This window comes from Rhinolophus hipposideros (genome assembly GCF_964194185.1).
Source record: "Rhinolophus hipposideros genome assembly, chromosome: X".
NCBI lineage: Eukaryota > Metazoa > Chordata > Mammalia > Chiroptera > Rhinolophidae > Rhinolophus > Rhinolophus hipposideros.
Window position 1 is genome coordinate 122,029,287 of NC_138046.1, and position 17,841 is coordinate 122,047,127.

Here is a 17,841-nt window from a genome sequence, read left to right on the forward strand (position 1 = left end):
ACTGGTAGATACAAGAGTTCTCAGGGGCCTTGGGCTCCTGGTTTGGGTTTGTGCCTACTCCACAGACAGCTTGATTCCTACAAAAGAGAATGAATAACTGGAAATTGCAAGTAGGAAAGTACTCCTTGGTGTATCACTTTAACAATTAGTCAGTCAGTCCTGCTTGATTTTAAAACAGCAATGTTTGTTTCTACAAATAAACATGATCTAAGAGAAAACCCTAAAAAAACTAATGTATTTTTTAATGGTACATTTATTACCACTCTACTGCTCTCATTACAAATATAAAAGGTCATTAAAATGTAGAAGACTTTTGTCAGATTACTTAGCTCTCAGGACAAAAATAAGCATTTAATAGCTGGTGGAAATTAACAACTTGATCCCTTACCAGGAAACACGTCAGTTCCTCTCTATAATTCCTCTTAAACATCATAACTAGTCAAAATAGATTTACACTTGAGAAGGTCACATATATTCCCCTGGGAAACACTCTCCCACTCAACTACATTTTGATGCATGACTTTACGAAGAACAGTTCATTTCGCAGCACATTCTGACTTCCCTTTCTCAGCTTGGGAACTGAAAGGCATGAACAACAATGGAAGATGTCATTTAAAGCAAAGACAGTTGAATTTGGTTTCATTTAGAGTTAATTGTACATTTTGAGTGATTTGGTTTTGGCAAAATCCAAAGCATATTTTGCAAATCGCTTTTCCCATTAAATGCTAAAACCTTTATTTTTAAAAGGAAATGTAATCCATATGTTTGGAATTTGTTTACACTAAAATTATAAAAATATATACATATATATTTTATTCATGTTCCAGAAGCTTTCTGCACTATTTCGTACCTTTTTCAAAAATCAAGGAGTCGTCTATTGCCAAAAACTAATGAGAGCAAATCCATAAATGTTAAAAATATTGATTTTATGATTCCTTATGGTCTGACCTTAAAAAAAAAATGTGCCTTTGGTTTTCAATCACCCATTGTAGAGAAAAACGCCCTTTCTTTGGAGAAACCTGTATCAAACAGTATTTCTAGAGGATTGAGATCTTGTTGTACAGGAAGGTTTTATTTTGCCTACACTTATCAAACTGCTTGACCAAATTAAATTTTGAAAACAGTTAAATTCAGAAATAAAAAACCCAAAACCAGAAATTGAGAACTGACGGAATGCTTATTTATTGAAAACCATATCCCAAATTGTTAACTTAAACTCATAGGGTTCATTAAACATGAGAAGGTTTCACACAGTCCAAAATCTCCCACCTGAAAATAAGGAAGGCCAAGAGGAGCTAAAGACACCAGATGTTCTTTTATAATATGCTGAATATGAAGATGAGTTTAGCTTTGCTTAGGATCATGAAATTGTCAAAGCAGAGATCAGCCAACTGTCTCTGAAATGGACCCAATAATCAATATCTCAGGCTTTGCAAATCACATGGTTTCTGTCACAACTACTCAATTCTGCCACAGTGGTGCAAAAGCAGTCACAGGCAATACATAAATGAAGGGATGTGGTTGTGTACCAATAGAACTTTATCAATATAAACAGATGGCCAGAGGGATTTGGCCCGTGGCCATAGTTTGCTAAGGACCCTGGCTTAGAGCTACTTAACAAAATATACAACTCTACTGGGTATATATCTAAGTTCCCATTTGAAAAAATTGACTTTGGATGCTGAAAGACAAAAATCAACTTTTCATCTCTTCTCTTACTATTTGCATTCTTGGGACTTTTATTTTGAGACGCAAAGGATTAACTTGTGAAGGGACTGAAATCTTGTCCTTTGTGTTCATAATCATTAAGCAGATGCCTAAAGTTATCAATGTAAATCTAACCCTCCTGAAGTTAGTGTATTTGCAGCCTATTGTGCATTTTTAGACCTTGTATCATGGGCAGCGTATTCTTAGTGAATATGAACAACAGTGAAATGTTTGAGAACTGCTAGCTATTTACTAGCATAATCCTGGTCTAGTTATCCTATCTCCACTATGCTTTTTTTTAATTTAATAAATGCACTATGTTGACTTGTGGTCAATGGTTGCAAACCTGAACCTTGGACCAAAGTCTTATGCTTGTACAGCATAGTGACTGAGAGTACAGGCTGTGGAGCTAGGCCATGCTGAATCGACTATCTGATCTGCCACCTGCTAGCTGTGTGACCTTGGAAAGAGGTCAATGTCAACGATGATGTTTCTCTTCTCTCCTATGGTAATAAACTCGCAATAAAAACCACATTTTCAGCTTGCACTGCAAGTAGCTATAGCTATATGACCAAGATCTGGATAATAAGAACAAAACTTATACAATTTATTAATTGTTTTTCCAAGTTTAATAAGATGTGTTTATATGTGGATTCTTTTTTATCCTGCTTGGGATTCAGTGAGCTTCTGTGTATCGATGTCTTTCATCATTTCTGAAAGTTACTCAGCCTTCATTGCTTCAAAATTACATCTCTCCCAATCGCACTCTCCTCCCCCTCTCTCTCCTCTGTTTCTGAGACTCCAATTAAGCATATATTAAGCTTTGTCACTATCTTCTGTCTCTCTTCTCATCTGAGTTTCATCCTTTGGCTTTCTGTGCTTCATTTTGGACTACTTCTTTGAGGTTATGCTCAACCTGCCTGTTAACCTTGATATTTTCTATTATTGTATTTTTCAGATCTAGAGTTTCTATTTGGCTCTTTGATAAAATTGCTATGTCAATTTTTATATATTCTGGCTCCCTGCCAAATTCCATTTTTATATTCTCCAATATAATCATTCTTGTTGTTTTACAGTCTGAATCTGATCATTCCAATCATTGTAGTCTGCAGGTCTGTTTCTGTTGTCTGTTGTTTTTTTGGTTCTTGCCCATTTGGTCTTGTCTCCTAACATGGCTAGTTAACTTTAGTCAGATGCTTGACATTATATTGGAAATATTCTTCATAGGAATAATTTGAATACTAAGGTGATATTTCCTTGGCTATGTTTATCCCTGTAGGTGCCTGAGGCTAGTGCTTGCAGTTTAGTATCACCTTAATCTAAGTGAGTTCTCAGCCTGTCTAGGTTGTCAGACCAATAATTTCTCAGTATCTTATTAGCTCTTGGATGTTTCTTAGGCTTTAAAAATATTCCATACACCTTTTTTAGTTGTGGGAGGATTGGTTCATATTACTAAAAGTGGAATTCCTGATATTTCCACTCATATAAAGATAGCCATCTTTACTTTGAAGTAATGGCCAATTTCAGACCATGCAAATCAGTACACCACTTGAGAGGAAGGCAGAGAAACCAGATCAAAAGCACCCAGACACTTGGAGGCCTCTTTGAGCACACCAAACATACAAACCTGAACTGCCTATCTTTGGACAATTACATGGAGTAGTAATAATTCGCTGTTGTTTTTTACTTTCATTATACACAGGCTAACAACCCATATCCTAACTGAAAGAACAAGTCACTTAACCTCTATGGTAGATGTTTGTAATCATGGTCACAATTCTTCCCTTGACTTCAAGAAAGCAGTATGCAAGCAGGCTTAAAAAGCTCTTGTATACTTCTTGTCCTATTCATTGCTCACACGCACCCCTGCCTCTAGCATGGGAAAATGCCTCAGCTAGCCTGCAGAAGGGATGTAAAGACATGTAGAAGAGGGTCAGCATGTAATGGAGTCAACCCAGCTGAGGCCATTCTAGATCTACTGCCCAGGTGACCTGCAGCCAACTGTACATGAAAGAGCATGCCCAGCCAAGACCAGCAGAACCACCAGCTGACCCATACGCTCAAAAGCCATATAGACGGTTATGATAAGGCACTGAGTTTTGGGAAGGTTTGTTACACAGCAGTAAGTGTGGCAAGATCTAATGATTACATGGAGATAATCATAACACTTACCTCATAGTTTTATTTTTAGACTTAAATGAGTTTTGTCAAGTATGTCCCTTAGAACACTGACTGGTACACAGCAAGCACTCAAAAAGTATTATCTACTCATATTCTGGCTACTGTTATTACTATTATAACTATTATTGAGACCCACAATTCTTCCAAGTCAGGAAATTCAGTGATTACCGTGTTTCCCCAAAAATAAGACCTCGCTGGACCATCAGCTCTAATGCATCTTTTGGAGCAAAAATTAATATAAGACCTGGTATTATATTATATTACATTAACCCAGTATTATATTATATTATATTATATTATATTATATTATATTATACTATACTATACTATATTATATTACATTACACCTGGTCTTATATTATATTAAAATAAGACTGGGTCTTATATTAATTTTTGCTCCAAAAGACACGTTAGAGCTGATTGTCTGATTAGGTCTTATTTTTGGGAAACAACCATACCAGAAATAACTGACTCCAATGTCTAAATCACCAAAAATTTCTAAGGTATTATTATTCCCTTAGTCCTTCTTCCCTTTTCCCTTCGTATAAATTCTCACCTCTCATATTTAGTACCTCAAAGATCATTTTGCTGTTTCTTCTGAGCATTGCATAGATGAAGCATATGAATGCCTGGGTGAGTTCTTTGGCATTTATCTCAGATTTGGCATAGGGAAGAAATAGTCTGAGTGGCAGATTGCTGAGGCAAGAGTCATTAGGTAAGGGTGTTCATCCTGCTTTCTTCACTGAGGAGTTGTAGAACTTAAGTAAGTCACCTCAGATCTTCAGGTTAAGTTTCTTCACATGAGGACTGAGACATTTGATGGCAGACTAGGTCTTACTTGTCACTGAAACCCTGGAGCTGATACATTATAGATGCTTGGTGAATGTTTGTTGACTTTATTGAATAGAATTGACCCAAACTGAGTGAATTGAATTAAGGAAATTGGCAAAGCCTCCGAAAGTTCCTTTTCAGCTTATTCTTTCAATAATTTACTACATTTTTTTCTTTTAAATCTCCTTTGAAACACCTCTCCATTAGAAATAGATGAAACAAAATCAAGTTGGCTTCCAGTAGAAGTCACTTTCATCCTTCCTTCCCAATGGATGTTACTCTTTGAAGCAAACTCTTTGGAAAAGATGTGAATATTAGCCATTTTCTGTGTATCCATAGACTTTGTTTTCCTGGAGTGACAGGCTAATTTCCTCCCCTTATCTCTTCTTTTTTAACTTTTTTTTTCTTTAAGGAGGGCGCAGTTTACAGTGGCCCACGCAGGGATAGAACCGGCAACCGTGGTGATATCAGCACCACGCTCTAACCAACTGAGCTAACCGGCCACCTCATCCTTCCCTTATCTCTTCTACCTTTACTACTGACTATGCCATGGGAACAAGATGGGCAGGGCTCCAGTATCAGGAGAAAGGATTTACTTTCTCTATTATTATTTTAATGCAATAATAAATTTTTATATTTATGGAGAAATCATGACATTTGAAAACATGAAGGCCCTCAGTTTTCCACCTTAGAACTTCAAACCACAGGAAACAAGCCTACAATTTGAATCTTAAACTGGCCTCCTTCAAAATGTTTCCTTCAATATGCTTGCTTAAGCTTTCCAGTATGTTTCCTATTCATTGCTTTGTCTGAATTAAAAATAAAAAAATAGTTTATTGTAAATATGTCTGTATGTGTGTTACTTTTGCGAATAATATAAAAATTTCTCCTACGGCAAAAACTAAGATATACCATCTTAAGGTTGCCAGGAAGATGTGCATGAGGTTAATGGGAAGACCAAATGGTATAATAACTTAAGATGGCAGCTTTGGTTTTGAGTGGGGAAGAATTCTGTACAAGTCTTTCATTTGTATTTTGCTGATAAGAACATTGGGAAATGCCAGGTCTGAATTGTCTGAACTGTCAAAAAGTCAGGTTGGATTTTATTTAGAAAGTTTTTGATGCTAACCCAATGAGGTTTTGAAATTAACAATAAATATGGCCACAAAGCCAAAATATTTACTATCTGGCCCTTCATAGAAAAAGTTTGCTGAGCTCTAAGATAAGGGAAATGCTACCCTCATTTTTAAGGCTTTGATATGATGTATATATACCCTAAGCTACTTTTCTCCTGGATGTTGGTGAAAGAAACTGGAATTTTCCTTTAATTTGTGACAGCCAAAACTTGATGTGGCAGGTTTTGAGTTAAAATTAGAAATATGTGCTGGTGACCGTTCTTCTTGTTCTCTCTGCCTCTCCCTCATCCTTCCCTCTTTCTTTCCCTCCCTTTGAAAACTGCCAATCTTTGCTCAGTAAACAAAGGGAGAAGAAATGTGCTACACATGTCAGGATGGGTGAGGGAATCAGTGCTCTGCTAGCTACCAGGTGCAGAGGTGGCAGCAGGATCCACTTTTCTTGGAAGTCAGGAATGGGTCCTCATAGCTAGGATCAATGATGAATAGAAACGTGGTGCTGTCCTGCATGACATTTTTATCCACACTTTACCGTGCAATCAAATCACCTGGGACCTAATTAAAAGTAGATTCAGTAGGTCTGGGTTGGAGCCTGAGACTCTGCATTTCTAATGAACTCCCAGGAGATGGCAATATTGCTGGGTCAAGTACCACTCTTTGAATAGCGAAGTGAGCACTGGTTCCCAAACAAGGCCACTCTTTACAATCCCCTGGGCAGTTGTAAAAACTCCTAATGCCTGAGTCTTGCCCTCAGATATTCTGATGAATTTGGTCTGGGTTACGACAGAATCTGGATATGCAGAGTTGCCCAATTGATTCTAACACATGGCAAAGTTTGAGAGAGCATTCTAGAGTTCAGGAGGTGAGGATTGGACTTGGATCAATGATGACCATTTTCAAAAGAGATTATTGGTAAATATGACTAAGGATAATATTAATTCTAAAATCAAATTGGCCATCTACCCATCACCCATCAAATGATTTCTATAAACTGTCCTCCATTATATAACTAATTTGGGCTATCAGGGGAATCCATGTAATTCAAAGCTGGATGCATTTTACAAATAAGTGATCTGATTTCATTACTCTTTTTCCTGGGAACTGTGCCTGGCCAAGCTGTGATCAGCTTCCTGCCTCTCATTGTATCAATAAATACGTCAGCATCAGGCCACTGGGACCTCATCTACAGAGAACAGAAATGTGCAAGACGATCCAACAGTTAATGTTTTAGACTTGTCTCTTCCCATTTCCAAATTACATACTTATTGTATTCAGGCAAAATCAACATGAGGCCAAGTCTGCAGATGTTTGAAAACTTCCAGATGATTCCTTAAGTTGTTCATTTTTTATCCTGATGTAAAGATGCCTACATTCGTGGTCTTTATTGTATATTTTTAAAGTGTTCCAATAAACCTAAGTGTTCCAATCCCATCTTCCATGTCTCCAGACTAGGACCAAAGACACAGAGATGTTTATTCACAAGACTAAATCCGTCCTCTTAGTGCCTAGGTCTCTCGAGTCTACTCCTCACAGATCATTGTCTGCAGAACCTTGTATTCTGTTCCTTCAGGGATTGAAATCCATTTTCAAGATGAGTGCCCCTTGCACCACGCCACCACCACGATTACTTGTATTCTCTCCATTGAAGTCTGTTTTCTCTGGGTAGTTGATCCTGTTGTTCCCAGCTTGTATCACATCAACTCATCTGATACACTCACCCAGTTTTATCTGTGCAGCACAATCTGTCAAATATGGTTAATCTAATTAGTATTCAGTGGTTTTTAGGTATCAGTGGTTCTTAAAGTGGGTCCTTGGAGCAGCAGCACCAAGAAGCTTGATACAAATGCAAATTCTTGGGCCCGAACCCAGACCAACTGATTCAGGCTCTCTGAGGGTGGGCCCAGAAATCTGTGTTTCACAAGCACTCCATGTGGCTCTGATGTGGGTTCAAGTCTGAGAAGTGCTGGAGTAGATTAACGGCAGTTATCCTGTAGCTTTTGCGATTCTGCTCACCAGGTGTATTAAATTAGCTATAAAATATGCCACCACCAAATCTCAGTGGCATGCAACTACAATGAGTTCTTTCTCACTCCTGGCTTGCTCACTGCTCCTGTAGGCTGGCTCCTATTCAGATGGCAGGTGGAGTCCAGGTGTGCTTTATACATCTTATTCTGGGCCTTAGGCTGGAGGAGTGGCAACTACCTGGGCATGTAATTCTTACAGTAGAAGTCAGAAGCTTCCAGAGGGCTGATTTTCTTAGGGCCTAGCCTCAGAACTGAGACATCATCTCTTCTGTCCGAATTCCATTGACCCAAGCTGGTCACATAGCCAAGCCCAGTAGGACAGAGAAATATACTTCCATGCTGGTGACTGTGGGGTTGGGGAGGGGACAAGGGGAGTGAATGTTTGCAGAACAAACAAATCTAATAGGCCACACTGGGACAATGGGTAAACAAACCCAGTGTAGATCTTGCCATCTATTAAATGCAATTAAATGCTATTAGGCTAACAATGGTCATCAAATGAGAACAGCAGATATTTCAAGAGAGTAGCAGTCAGACTATGGAGCGTTTTTGTAATTCTTTCATATTCATGTGATAAACCCTAGACAAAGAATTTCCATCCACATTTCCTTTCTGGTTCCACTTCTAAAGAACAAATGCAGTATGAACTTAAAAAAAAAAATCAAGGGAAATACCTGCTGTAGCACTTTCCCTCATGGTTATTTCCACTTTGAAAAGCTGACCAAATATTTTTCTCTCCTACTGTGTTTTTTGAAAGAAAACTCTCTTAAATTCCCATCGTTGACTCTTTAACCACATTCAACTGGCAAAAGTCAAAAAGACAAATATCTTCCCTGAAGACTCAGTGATGACTGCCACTACTAACAGAATTAATCATGTGCCAGGCTGGAATCCTTACAGGACTGGGGACAACACTGTCATACCCTGGGAGGTTGAGAAGGTGACTTGAAATTCCCTGATGACAGGACTGAGAGTCTTCATTGTTTTAGCTCAGTGGTTGGGACATTGGGCCCAATAAATGTTTGTTGAACTAAAAATGCATAGATTCTGCTCAAGATGTCAAGTATCTGGAAAATTCCAAGTTCAATGTCCTTTTGAAAGGGGAGCAAAAGGAAGCTCACCTGCCATGTGCCAGACACTCAATGATGAATGTGTAGCCATGTAATGGACATGCAAAACAAAGCAGAAGCTCTCCATCCAAGGGGGCAGCGAAGTTTCCCAAACACTTTTTTGTGGATTAGGGTTAGTTGAAGAATTGCTAACAGGGTGAGGTATTCTAACACCTCTATAGAGAACTCACCGTGCAGGCAGGCTGTGTGCATGATCCTGATTTATCTGGAGCTATGGGGAGGACAGGTTTTTAAAACTCCAGCTCTATAAGGAGGAAAGTGGGACTTTGGGGGAACAGTGGGATGTTTTGTTAGAATTCCTGGTCTGGAGTTCCAGCCCTAGCCCTGTTTCTTACATTGTTAGACATTAAGCAAGTTATGTAAATCTCTCAGCTCTGGTTTCCTCATCTGCAGAATGAGGATAATATACCCTGGTGGTTCTGAAGCTCAGCTGGCTTCGTATGTGTAGTGATCCATTGATATGAGAATATTCTTCCTAACACTGGGGAGAACTGGGTGATGGACTCTCTTCCCTCAGAGGGACTGGTTGGAAAGGACATTGTGGCCTATATAAATAGCACTCCTGGGGTTGTATAGTGCGCAACCTCTACAACTGTATGCTGGGCTGCCTCATTTCCCATGTAAGGGCGACATTGCTGAACAGATTTTCAAGGATGGTACAAACACACCAAGAGTCACCACAATAATCACTGAGTGAGTTCTTGATTGAGGTTGGTAGAAAAAATACTGTGTCGCATTTAATAATAATTTTTAAAAACTCTTCAGACAATGTGATATATACCATGTTTCCCTGGAAATAAGATCTAGCTGGACCATCAGCTCTAAAACATCTTTTGGAGCAAAAATTAATGTAAGACCCAGTATTATATTATATTATATTATATTATATTATATTATATTATATTATATTATATTATATTATACCTGGTATTATAGTACATTAAAATAAGACCAGGTCTTATATTCATTTTTGCACCAAAAGATGCATTAGAGCTGATGGTCAGGCTAGGTCTTATTTTGAGGGAAACACGGTAGATGACGTATTACAGAATTATACACTTCAAACCTATGTAACTTTGCTAACCATTGTCATCCCAATAAACTTTAATTAAAAAAACACAAGCAATAAACCAAAAAACTCTTCAGACACTAATAGAATGATTCCCCCAATCACTAAGGTGATTGAAGCAGCAAAGTTGGCATTTTTCTTATGATTTGAAATTTTCTTATAACTTCATAGAAACTATCATTTTCAGGGGATCATTTGGGAGGTAACATGAAAAGTTTGTTCCCTTTCATTCCTTTCCTGTTTGCTCCCAGCATCACTTCTCGGAGAAGGGAGCAAAGGGGAGGCCCATTTCAGAAGGATCGCTTTCCCTCAGTTCCTTACAAACCTGCTATGAGCCAGGCACTCGAAGGTAAATGAGACACCATGTGGAATGAAGCAGAAACACTCAAAAAACCACAGTAATACAGTTGTCCCAAATCTTGCCACATTTCTATTTGTGGTGGACACACACTAAGGTGACCCCCAATAGGTCACTCTCCTGTATGATTCCCTCCTTTCAAGTGTGAGTGGAAGCTGTGATTTGTTTACAACCACAGAATATGGCAAAAGTAATGGGATGTCACTCCCATGATTAGGCTGCTATACGGCAACGGTGACAGGATATCACTCCTATGGTTACATGATAGAAAACTCCATCTTAGCAGACTGACAGGAGATACTTTCCTGCTGGCCTTGAAGAAGCACACAGTCATGCTGTGAATTACTTATGGAAAGGGCCACATGGCAGGGAACTGTTGGCAGCCTCTAGGACCTTAGAGCAGTTGCCAGTCAACAGCCAGGAAGACGCCAGGACCTCAGTCCTACAACCACAAGGAGACAAAGTCTCCAAACAATCTGAGGGATCTTGGAAGCACAATCTTCCCCAGTCAAGCCTCTGGATGAGAATGCACCCTGGCTGGCACCTTGATTCCAGCCTTCTGAAGCCTCTAAGTTTGTGGTAAGTTGTTATGCAGCAATAGAAAACATATATATATAAAATACTATACGGTATACATATAATACTATATTGAATTTTATTGTTATTATAATTAGCCATCACTTCAATTCTCTAATAGATTAGAATCTGTGGTATGTCCTATTCAGAGAGAAAAACCCACTGTGGGCTTTTAACATGGAGTGGAAAAGAGAAGCCAGGCTTTTCCACCCCACAGCTTTTTTCCTATAAAGAACAAACATACTGCTCAGAGTTCTCCTTGGCAAAGTGGGAAATCCCTCGGGTGTCTCTCCCTCACTCACAGCCCATGGCCAGAAGCCCCTTGATTCTCTGGATAACATAAATCCACACAGACTCCTTTATGATTATCTAATTTGATTATTATTGCACTAAAGTTACCCTCAAGCACGCATTCACCTCTCAACTCGCATAGCATTCAAGGAGTTTATAGTTAGAAAATAATCCCCATTCCCAAGTAGGAGAAAGACTGCAGATATGGATTTGAAGAATTGTAACCTTCAGCATGTTTTGTGGCACATGACTTGTTTTTCATCATAGATTTCCAGGTTTCTTGGTTTGCTATTTAACAGCTTACAGAAAATAGAGATGTTCCATATGTTTTTTAAAATTTGGTCCTTTAGAATAAATTGCACATAAGCACAAAAAAATTTTATAGTAGCTCTGATATAAAGTGGTTCTTTTATTCCTAAACTGAAATCACATTTTTATATCACAGATAGCAGTTTCTGTTCCAAATCTCATGAGCTCTTCTTAAACTTTTGCTCTGGCTTGGAAATTCTAAAACAATAGTACAATCAATTCTTTTGACCACATTGAGAGCTGATTTGATTTATAAATATCCCCAAATACCCTATTCTTTCTCTGCTCTACTGTGACATGGTCATGAATTCCTTAAATAAATGGCTGCTGAGTATTATCAACTTACATGAAAGTCTTCTATGAAAAGTCAAGTTGGGTCCTAGTACAAAATAATTCATTTTATTCCATGTTTTATCCTTAATGTGACATGTGAATGTGGAGGATATTTTCAACTCTGATGCTCAACAAACCCACAAAAGTTTCCAACATCTCCCAAGTTCCATGCTAAATTCTCCATAAATTTTACTTTTCTTCCTCTCCAGGATCTTAGAACTTAAACGGTCATAATTTATCACCTCAATCTGTTACATTTTTGTAATATTTAGCTGTTTTCAGAGACTGTTCACATATGAAGAGAAATATGTAAGCCTGTGATGCCAATCCATTACAATGTCACTTTGAATTTTCACTTGGTTCTAGCCTTGGGGTTAGTACCAACTGTGGCAAAGATGGTTCCTTTAATGCCATCTAGAACAGTGGCATCATGACCAAGGAAACAGTCTTCACAGCCTTGCTACTCAAATAGTAGTCCATGGACCAGCAGCATGAGCATAATTGGGAGCTTGTTAGAAATGCAGAGTCCCAGTTCCCTCCCCAGACCTGCTGAATCAGAATCTGCATTTTAACAAGAGCCTCTCCTGTGTAACGATGGAGAAGCTCCATTCTACGGAATACTGTAAGTCCAGGTGGATTGGATGGCCAGGCTTTGTTACTATTCTCCTCTTTTTCCCAGTCTATGTAAAGTAGATGTTGAAATGCTGAGCTTACATTCGTAATAGGCTACCTCCAACAAACTATAGGCTTGAGTGCCTCCTTGAGTTCTAGCTATGGTCTTCATACACCATCCAAGGACATTGGTGCTAACAAGAAACAGCAAGGCCAGAATGAGATCTACGTGGATCAAAGACTGCTGGCAGCAGAGGCTTTCACATCAAAATATATAGCAAGATTGGGTGCAAAGAACAAAGAAAGCCATTGCTGTTAAAATCCAAATGCCCTCTGTTTATTCATTAGAAGCTGTTCTCAAGGTATTAAGAGTAGATGATATTTCAAGGTCCCACATTATGATTTAGGTGCGATGGAAATTTAAGAGCAATGCCGTGATTATATGAGATGTTAACAATTGGGAAGCTGGGTGAAGGATATTGGGAATCTCTGCACTATCTTTGCAACTTTTCTGTAAATTGGAAATTATTGCAAAATAAAAAGCTTATTTTTAAAAAAATACAAAATTTGGCTTGCAATTTAGGAAAATGAGCTACCAAAAAACTTTTTGAATGATATTATTTAAAGCCCTAAAATATGTAAAAAGTGGAAAAAATATTAGAGCAGTGGAAATAAACATACCTCACATATTCACATTTTTTTCACCCTGTGTCATATACCTATTCACTTAGCAAACTCAGTGGGGCACCAGGGGAAGAAAAAAAAACAGAAAAGAACAAAAGAGGAATGAGTAATTATAACTACAATGTCAGAAATTTGATAAATATATGTTAGGAATATGAAATTATTGCAGAATCTCCCTTTGGCAGTTCGTCTCACCCCTTCCTGCATATATCTACAAAAAAACATTTTTTTTAGTGTAAAAAAGTATACACTTAAAAGGAGCTATATCCATCATCCTTTATATGAAGTATTCAAATTTTATTTTATTGGTCAGGATTCTGACTGGCAAACAATGGAGTCCATTCTCTGGTGGGTTTAAGCAGGAAAAGGGTTTATTGAAAGATATTCAGTAGCTCCGGAATCACTGGGAGGGCTGGAGAAACAGATCCAAGGCGCAGCTTCCAGGAAACATGCCAAAACCATGCTTCAGAATAGCCTGATGTTGGGGGAAGACTCCACTGCTGCTTTACTGTTGCCACAACCAAGCCTCTCATGCCAGGACTTCAGCTTGATTACAAATGATAGGGCTTCTAGCCTCCAGCTCTTCTGCATCAGCAACGCAAACTTGCAGTCACTGCCCCCAGCCCTGAAAGGCAGCCAGCTGGAGCGGCATCCCTGCCAGCAAATGGAAGCTCACGACAAGCCTGTCTTCTTCCTAGCTCAGCTCTGAATCCAGGTCTTGGATGGGGTTTTTATTTTAAATGGCAGAGCCCTGGTTACATGCCACATCCTAGCCCTCCAAAAGAGCCTGGGAATGTGAGCTCTGATTCTACATCTGGGAGATAAGATTTAGGGTAACCGATTAATTCCCACTTGGCCAGGATTCTACTGGTTTTAGCAATTGAAGTCCTACATCTTGGGGAACTTCTCAGTCCCAGGCAAACGGGCTCAATCGGTTACTCTACGGAGGTCTCATAACCTGTGCATTTCCCCAAGTATAGAAAGACTTCGAAAAGGATGATGGGTAGCCACAATTATGATGCATATCCCCTACAATAACCAATGCACATTGATGGAAAGATAAATTTGAGGCAATTGTGTCTGTAGTAAAATTGGTCACTAGACTAACTGACCCATATGTGTGATGAACTGACTCATCTCCCTTTTTATTCTCCTTACTCTTCCCCAACTCAAGTATCATCGTTTGTTCCTGTTCACACATAGTCATTTGTATAAAGTGCAAATAATTTTCCTGGTCATCTTGCATTTCTAATGTAGGATTATTTGTACCTGACAATAACTAAACTGGATTTAAAGTGGTTTTTACATTTTAAATATCCCCATACACTGGGCTAGTTTTCAGGGAAGGTACTGAAAACTGTTCAACACTCATTCCATTTGACTTATAGCGTGGCTTTCCATAACACAGAGGGTGGAATGATGAAAACCTTTCCAGACTCCCTTGCAGCTAGGGATTTCAATGAGACCCAGAGTCCTGAGAATGGCTGTCAGTCTATGAATGCTGCAGCCGTTATTTCTCTGCATCACCTTGACCACTTCTGTCCTTGTTTGTTCAGCTCCAACCACACCACTTACTTAAAACTCCAGAGAAGCTAGGGCTTTAGACCTTTGCACTGGCTGCTCCCTCTGCCTGCAATGCTCTTTCCCAATATCCACATGGCTTGCTCCCTCAATCCTTCAAGTCTTTCTCCAATGTACCTTCACTCTGAAGCCATCCCTGAGCCACTTTTCATAAAATTACAACCCATTTCCCCATATTCCCAATAATCGATCTCAGCTTTAATTTTCACCTTAACATCTATTACCATATAACATACTATATATTTTACTTCAGGTTTTTTGTTGTTGTTTATTGCCTCTTTCCCAGCCTAAAATATAATATCTTCCAGGGCAGTATTCTTTTTGTTTTTCTGTTTTATTCACCATTCTATCCCTGCACCTGGAACACTGCAAACACATAATAAGTGTACAATAAATAAGTGTTGAATAGATGAATAAAGGTGTCAAGTTGCTCTGGATTAAGCACAAAATATAAAACTACCTCAATAAAAAGGCCAATATTTTAAATAGAAAAGCCAACGTTTATATGGAAAACTGAATAAGAAAAAATATCCAGAAAATTTCTTACAAAAAATAGAATAATAAAGGGGAAATAGCCCCATGACATATTGAAACACATTATAAAACCACAACACCTTAAACAGGGTTTAGCATGGAAATATAAAAAGATCAAGTCAGAATTGAATGTCCAGAAATAGAGCCAAATACATCCAGGAATTTCAGTATCTGATAAAACTGACATCTCAAATCAATGAAAAAAAAGATAAATTAGTCAATAAATTGGGCACAGTATAACAGATTAAAAATCTGGGGGGGGAAAGAAAAATTAAAAAAAGCTCCATAACTCACCCATATACAAGGATAAACATCAGATAGATAAATAAATTGAAAAGCTTCTGCACAGCAAAAGAAACCATAGACAAAATAAAGAGGCAACCAACCAAATAGAAGATATTTGCAAACAGTGCCTCCGATAAGGGGCTAATACCCAAAATATATAAGGAACTCATACAATTCAACAACAAAAAAACAAAAAAATTTAAAAATGAGCAGAGGACCTGAAGAGACATTTCTCCAAAGAGGACATACAGATGGCCAATAGACATATGAAAAAATGCTCAACATCGCTAATCATCAGAGAAATGCAAATAAAAACCACAATGAGATATCACCTCACCCCAGTCGGAATGGCTATCATCAACAAGACAAATAGTAACAAGTGTTGGAGAGGCTGTGGAGAAAAAGGAACCTCATACACTGTTGGTGGGAATGCAGACTGGTGTAGCCCTTATGGAAGTCAGTGTGGAGGTTCCTCAAAAAATTACGAATAGAATTACCATATGACCCAGCAATCCCTCTCCTGGTTATCTACCCAAAAAATCTGAAAACATTTATCCGTAAAAATATATGTGCTCCGATGTTTATTGCAGCTTTATTCATGGTGGCCAAGACATGGAAACAACCAAAGTGTCCTTTGATAGGTGATTGGATAAAGAAGATGTGGTATATATACACAATGGAATACAACTCTGCCATAAGAAAAGATGAAATACTGCCATTTGCGACAACATGGATGGATCTTGAGATGATTATGGTAAGCGAAATAAGTCAGACAGAAAAAGTCAAGAACCATATGACTTCACTGATACTATGTGGGATATAAAACTGAAAACAGCAAAGGAACAAGACAAACAAATAAAGAAACAAAATCTCATAGACAGACAATAGTTCAGTGGTTACTGGAGGGTAAGGGGGCAGGGGGTGGTAGATGAGGGTAAACACAGTCAAATATATGGTGATGGAAGAACTGACTGGGTGGTGAGCACACAATGTGATATGTGGATGATGTATTACAAAATTGTACACTTGAAACCTATGTAATTTTACTAACCATTTTCATCCCAATAATATTAATTAAAAATAAATACATAAAAATAAAAAATATATACTTTTATATTTTATATATACATAAATATATATACATATATACAAGGTCAGACAATTAATAACTTAATTGTTAGCAAACTCATCCTAGAAAAAGTTCTAATACCTCCTTGCTGAATATCACCACGGTCACCTTCGAAGTCCTCCCCTTGGGAAGCTGTGCACCGACGCCAGCGCCTAGTCCACCCTTCAAAGCAATGTTGGAACTCTTTTTCTGGAATGGCCAACAGAGCTGTCATTGTATTACCCTGCATGTCCTGAAAGTCATCAAATGTCTTCCTTTCAATATTTCCTTTATCTTCAGGTACCACTGCTATGGAGCACAATCTAGCCATTTCTGTCATAATTATTAACACATACACCTTTTGACCCAGAAATTACCTTCAGGAATTTATTTTACAAATACAAGCACATGTGAAGCTTACTCATGACAACATTACTTGTAACAGCAAATATTTGAAAGAACTTATATGCCTACTATTTCGATAAATTATAGTACATCCATACAATTGAATATGATGCATTATTTTCACAAATCAGAACACTGTGATATACTGGTATGACGCAATATCCAAGATATATCTTCAGTGGAAAGCGTAACGTGCACTTATTTGTGTAGTCCTAAAAATATCATTGGAACGATACATAAAACCTTCTGTCAATGTTGGCTGCCTCCAGGTTGGGGAAGTAAATGCCTGAAGAAGGAAGGTAACACGGAGACTTATCATTGTAACCCTTTTGTACTTTTTGCATTTTAAACCGTGTGAATATATTATATATTTTTAAAAGGGTTTGTCAGCCTACGGTTGGCCTCTCAGGGAAGTGCTGAAGACACGGAAGTGCTGAAGAGGGAGTACCGAAGACAAACTGCTTTTTTCTGTTTGGCTCCAGGCTGTTCTCACCCCAAGCTGAGAGGGAGTGTGGAAAAATCTGGAAGCCAGGTTGTCCAAGAAAGACTGGATGAGCTAGGGCTGATTCATCATCCATGCAATCTGCCTTCTGACTTCATCAGGTGACTAATAAGAAATCCACTGGCTCTTTTTTTTCTGCTTTTCCCCCCAAAATTTGGAATGCCACAGATGGTTGTGTTTTGACAGGA